Source organism: Schistocerca serialis, chromosome 9 (genome assembly GCF_023864345.2).
Source record: "Schistocerca serialis cubense isolate TAMUIC-IGC-003099 chromosome 9, iqSchSeri2.2, whole genome shotgun sequence".
In the NCBI taxonomy this organism is placed as follows: Eukaryota; Metazoa; Arthropoda; class Insecta; order Orthoptera; family Acrididae; genus Schistocerca; species Schistocerca serialis.
This window is the reverse complement of record NC_064646.1, coordinates 181,805,389-181,812,159: the sequence shown is the minus strand read 5'-3', so window position 1 is coordinate 181,812,159 and position 6,771 is coordinate 181,805,389.

Here is a 6,771-nt window from a genome sequence, read left to right as displayed (position 1 = left end):
CCGCGAGACCACGAAGGCGGACATTGATATAGTAATGACGTTTAATTATTTCGAGACAGATATAAAGGTATTTAAATGAACAGTAAATAAGATAAAAAGAGTAGTAGCTCATATACTGGAAATCTTGAACGCATAATAATTTCAGTAACCAATTTTTTTTAATATAGTGATCATAACAGTTTCAGCCCCCCCCCCCTTTTTATTCATTTGAATTCTGAAGTGTTCTAAATTGGTTTGACCAGCAAAAGTTAAAGTCAATATAAAAGTCAAAATTTATCAGTATTTTATCTTTATCAAAATTGACATTTTGTGTGTGTCACAAAAGTGCTATTGCTAGGGTAACCTATGCCCGATTTTAATCAGATTAATAGACAGTATAAAGTTTTGTAGTATACATTATAGTGTAGTGTTATGTAATCATGGGTTTTCCATATCAGTACAGAACGTGAAACTATCAGTTCAATAGATTTTCTGGTTCTAAAATTCTACTATTTTATACAGTGTTACTACGTATTGTTTTGCATGAATATACACCAACTTGCACAGGGAAGAAACTCAGTTAATGCCTAATAAGGCTGGCGACCGTATTATTATTAAATTGGTAGCATCTTCAGTGTTACGTTTGGTCCATCCTGACGTGTAGTTGCATTTCGGACTTGCTTGACGGATCATTGTTATTACAGAGTGGGCGTAAGTCTGATTTGCCACCATTCAGGTACACGCGGTCGATATCTATACGAAAATCCTTTCTCATAAGGTGAACCCCGCTCAATTACCATAGCACAGGCTTTAACGAGTATTGTGTGCCCCACGCGCACGTTACAGTACCTTCCACAACCTCCGTGACTATTTTCCTGCAGGGGTCCACGCTTAACAGGTGGTTGTTCAGTGTACTGACAGGTGCCCGCACTAATGTGACTGGACAGTGTAATATTCACTTGGTCTTTGTTTATATTTTTTGGAGGTCTTGGCTGAAGAACGGAATCTTGAACTGCTGACAGACCACCGCAGCTCACTTTCCCCCTTACACACACACACACACACACACACACGCACACACTGCCTATATGGGGCGACGGGGATAAAATGAAAAAAAGGAAAGATCGGCTGAGAATGTTCTATGAGCATGAGCAGAGAGGGATACGTCTTAGAGAGCTTAAGCACTTAATGAGAGTAATTTGAAAAAAGGTTCGCGGCCATCTTGTATTGCATTTGCGGCAGCGTGCAGTCGGCGACTTCATGCGGTGTGCAGGTTTTTGTGATATCGGCACTTTGCTAACACCACAAGGCTGACAGAAAAGAACAATTTTCTGATTTTAATGTAATTCTGCAGGCTTTCGTGGGCGTTGTCACTGTAGTTAAAATCTTTTGGGTTATTAGGCCGTGTCATGTTTCTACTAAAATGATCGACGTTTCGACCCCTCTGCTGGGATCTTCCTCAGGACCTTCTGGTACAGTAGTTCTAGCGGTAGTGGACACCAGAAGATCCTGAGGAAGATCCCGAGAGAGGGGTCGAAACGTCGATCATTTTAGTAGAAAAATGACGCGGCCTAATAACCCAGAAGATTTTAACTTCTGATTTAATGTGTTGTTAGCAGTCTTCTTTCAGGTAAACGTAATGTTTGCCAGCACATTTGTAAACAATTAATCACCACCGCCTATTATCTCTGTGGCGCTTTTTTCCACCTCCTTGTGTCCTTCAGCCGCCCGCATCTCGTGGTCGTGCGGTAGCGTTCTCGCTTCGCACGCCCGGGTTCCCGGGTTCGATTCCCGGCGGGGTTAGGGATTTTCTCTACCTCGTGATGGCTGGGTGTTGTGTGCTGTCCTTAGGTTAGTTAGGTTTAAGTAGTTCTAAGTTCTAGGGGACTTATGACCACAGCAGTTGAGTCCCATAGTGCTCAGAGCCATTTCAACCAACCTTCAGCCAGATTGTTTGCTTCACGCTCTTTTTCTGATTCCTTGTATAAACGCTTTGGCGAACAGAATTATTTTAAACGAACTTTCAGAAATTATGTTTTGTGAGGAGAGTTAACATCTCGCTGTTGTCACTGACTGGAGCGTCTTTCATTATTCCTTGGTGTAAGCGCATGTGCCCTTACCGGCACTGCATTACCGCTATGCTTTGCGCAAACGACTACGTATTGATGTAGCTGAAATTGGTCCGTGCACGGTACCAGCAGCACGCGTTAGATGCAGTTTTTAAGTGGGTCATTTCTCGGATTCTATTGATCACAGAGATAAAGCGTCAAGTGTTTTGGATAGCCCTCCGCCTAGCGACCAACTGGATACCTATCGGGTGAACGGGCACACTGTGGCTGTCAGAAGTAGAGGGCCAAAATTTAAACAATACAGGCCGGCCGTTGTGGCCGTGCGGTTCTAGGGGCTTCAGTCTGGAACCGCGTGACCGCTACGTTCGCAGGTTCGAATCCTGCCTCGGGCATAGATGTGTGTGATGTTCTTAGGTTAGTTAGGTTTAAGTAGTTCTAAGTTCTAGGGGACTGATGACCACAGATGTTAAGTCCCATAGTGCTCAGAGCGATTTGAACCATTTTTTTAAACATTACACACTTCCTCCAGCGCAGACAAATTGAGCACATCGCTTGGTTCTTTCGTATTATGTGGTCTAGGGTCGACCTTAGGTGGCTTGTAAAAGCACTACTTGCTGATTGGTGGTTCCTGAGAAAAGGGTACAAAGAGCACAAATTGTGGGGATGGGCGCTTCTATGATTTATATTCATGGCAGATAGTCGAAACTTTTACCATCTGTTCTTAAGGTAATACTCTTGGGGAAATTCGAAACTTTTTGAATTATATTGTTCGTTACAGAGAACAAGAGCTTCAAAATTATAGTATTTAGCCAGAAAATAGCAAAATCCGGACTTTAGACGTCTTTGCGGGGTTACTCGCAATTATCTAAACAACTAAACACAACAAATTGCTCAAATTTAAAATGCACATTCCTTAGATATTCATCTAGAAACCGCGAAAATCTGCATCCGTTATCAAGATACACACCCAAAAAATCATGATTTTTTGGCTATCAGAAGTACGAATTGTGGTGATGGCCACTTCTAATTTATATTCGTGGCAAATCGTGGATATTTTTACCATGTCTTAGGATGATATTGTTGGAGAACAATGAACCTGTTTCTTATTGCAATATTAGTCACCACGATCCACTGGTTCAAGGTTACAATAATTATGCATGTAATATCTGGTCTGAGGCGTAAATGTGGTTTTAACTGGCGTAGCAAACACTTGACAAGGGTTCTATTGTCATCGCAAGGATTCTTGGTCACCAAATTATGTTCTTGCCCAGCATTTTTTCACCAATAAAACCTTATGACGCTCTGTTTCTGTGTAATGGTCGCTTCACGCCCATATAAACATGCCCAAGGGGGCGCTGCATCCTTCAAAGTCAAAGAAAACTATCAGCATGGCTTTGACATTTGACCTGATCTGACTAGCTATTTTTGGTCTTCGAGAAGCTTTTCTGACCCATTGTGAAGATTGAACCTTCGTCTCAACATCATAACCGTAAACCCACGTCTCATCACCAGTTATGATTCTCTTTAGGAACATTCCGTACTCATTTGAGCGCTCCAAAAGCTCTTCACATATTGCGAGGCAAAGGTCATTCTAGTCTTGACTGATGAGCTGTGAGACGAACTTGACGGCAACCAATACATTCCAAGATGTTGTGTTAGGATTTCATAACATGATCCAATTGAAACGCTACATTCTTCTACAATCTCTCGGGCAGTCAGTCTTCAATTGGTACGTACATTTTCTTTGACGTTCCTGACATGAGCGTCGTCGGTAGGCGTCGACAGGCGTCCTGAGCGAGGGCACTCTTTAACTTGCGTCTGGACATTTTTAAACTGTGTGAGCCGAGCCATTCGTAACGCCGAGTACGGCCTAAGCACTCATCGCTGCAGGCTGCCTTTATCATTTCGTGTGTTTCTGTAAAGATTTTCTTGACTTTCACGCAAAATTGCTGACGCATTGCTCCTCTAACAAGCCGTCTCGAAATGCGCAAACCGTGCGACACAACGTTCTACTCGATACAGCACTGAACACCACAACAACGAAGCTTCCGGTAGTTACACATTAACCACAGGCGTGTGCAGGCCAACCTCATTTCGCTCCAACACACCATTGGCGCGAAATTGCGAAATTTCGGAATTTTTTGAACAGACCTCTTGTATTCATCTGGTATTTGAGAATGAGAGCACTTACCAACTTCCAACAAACCTTACACACAATTTGAGACATTCAAGAAAACTTCTGGCTCTGATACTCCCCATTCCCTCTCCCCTCCCCCCCTTCCTCCGTGCCTCCTCTCCCACAAACTGATGAGAGGAAAAAATTTATCGTTTACTCCATTTTCGCGGTTCTGCAGCAAAACTCCAGCATCTGACATGACATTTTAATCTTTACTACTAATTCTATTGGAAACCTATTTTGCAGACAGTATCTACATGTACAACAAACGTGTACCTGTGAAATTATGTCATTGTACGATACGCAGTTCAGGAGCTATGCCGTCACAAACTCGGAAATGCGTGGAAAAGTAGCTTTTTCTTCAAATGGATTGCAAATTATCCAGATTATACTCATCTAGCAATTCTTAAAGAAAGCAGCTAGTGACCTCCAGCAAACTCTAAACTTTATATTAAAACCTTTTCTCACTTATATGCTTGACGTCAAGCTTGTGTATCTATGTACCATCATCTTCATCTTCTCTTAAGGTATTAGGCAGGAATTGCCTGTTACGGTACCCATCTCTGTCGCGGTCTTCCTTTGTCTCTTCTTGCATGGCACTTATAATTTCTTGCGTTTAAGGGAAGTCTCTCACTCTACATTCTTTGCAGATGTTCATTCCAATTTCTTCTGTAATCACGAATTTTATCATTGAGGTTAAAGATTTGCAGTTCTTCTGTAATATCTTGATTTCTTAGCCGGTCTTCTGTTGTGCAACCTTTAACACCTCTAAGGAATTTCATTTCTTGTGCCTGAATCCGGCTTTCATGCTTCTTGGTAATCGCCCATGTCTCACTTCCATAGAGCAGTGTGGGAACTGCAACAGTTTCGTAAAATTTGATTTGAGTGTCTTTGTTTTTTAGGCTCCTGTTGATTGTTCCACATACCCGAATGAATTTATTATGCTTAATTTCAATATCTCTGCTGTACCCACTGTCATTTCACATCCGAGGTAACTGAAATAGTTTACTTGCTCTAAAATCTTCTGACCTATCACTATTTTTGTTCTAATTGGTTCTTTCCCCATGAAGGCCATTGTCTTAGTTTTTTCTTTTAAAATTTCCATGTTCAATTTTGCACTTATTTGTTTTAGCAAGTAGATTCCTTTCTGAAGGTCATCTTCCTTATCTGCTAGGATCACTGCATCATCAGCATATAGTAAGTTATTTAAAAGTATGTTCCTATCTAGGAAGATGACTTTCTGAAATTCTGATTTCCATATGTGTATTATTTCATTAATGTAGATGTTGAACAAAGTTGGAGAGATGCTGCAGCTTTGTCGTACCCGTTTCTTAGTTGGTACCTCATTAGTTGCTTTACCATTGAGATCTAGAGTGACATTTGTGTCTCGATATAATCTTTTTATCTCATTTACTAGACACTTTGGATATCCACGATTCATCATTATTTCCCAATGTTCCTGTCTATTGACATTGTCAAAAGCTTTTTTAAAGTCAAGAAAAGCAATGTGTGTTTCTTTATTATACTCTCTCCGTTTTTCTATTACTTGATGCATAACAAAAACTGCATCTATTGTGGAGCGTCCTTTCCTACCTAAAACCATTTTTTCCTCATGCAGTATTGCTTCTGCTATGTTTTTAAGTCTAGTATTTAAAATCTTAGCATATATCTTTTATGCTGAGTCCAGTAAACTTATTCCCCTGTAATAACTGCGATGTATGTACCTTATCCATTAAGTGTTCCCGCTGTATTCACGGCTTGTAAGTGCGTCTACTGTGTGTCTGAATGTCAGCGTACTAGACGCGCTGCGCCATAGCTGTCCATGCACTGCGAACGTGACCGCCGCAGTGTGTGCTAGGGAAGTGCACGTACTGACGTAGAACATTAGTAGGCTTAAGCCAATTAATTCTGTGAACGTCGAGAGGTACATCGAAATTACACACTGCATCATTATAATGTAACTGGATAGGAAATTTGGTTATCAATATGACAACGAGAGATATTACACAGGGGAGCGACAGTTATAATGGATTTGTCACACTCATGTTTACACTTAGCCAATTAATCCTGTGAACGTTGAGACCCTGCTGCGTGAAAAATAACGTCAAAATTACACATTGCATCATTATAACGTAATTGGAATGGAGAGTTACTTGTACGCATATCATGGAACATCATACTGCAGGCATATTATCGGAATTATAACGTAATTGGAATGGAGAGTTACTTGTACGCATATCGTGGAACATCATACTGCAGGCATATTATCGGAATTCATCACATTGGATACAGTCTTAAGAAATCTTATAACTACATCCGTTCGAAATCCAACTGCAAGAAAACTTTAGATTATGTGAGGCGAAAAGGCAAGGCCCATGACGCTTTAAGGGAAACAAAACATCAAAACCAAAATCTGTAAAAGAATATGTCAGAGCACAGTTTGACAACGCCAGTGAGTGAGGATCAGTAGTCCACAGCTCGTGGTCGTGCGGTAGCGTTCTCGCTTCCCGCGCCCGGGTTCCCGGGTTCGATTCCCGGCGGGGTCAG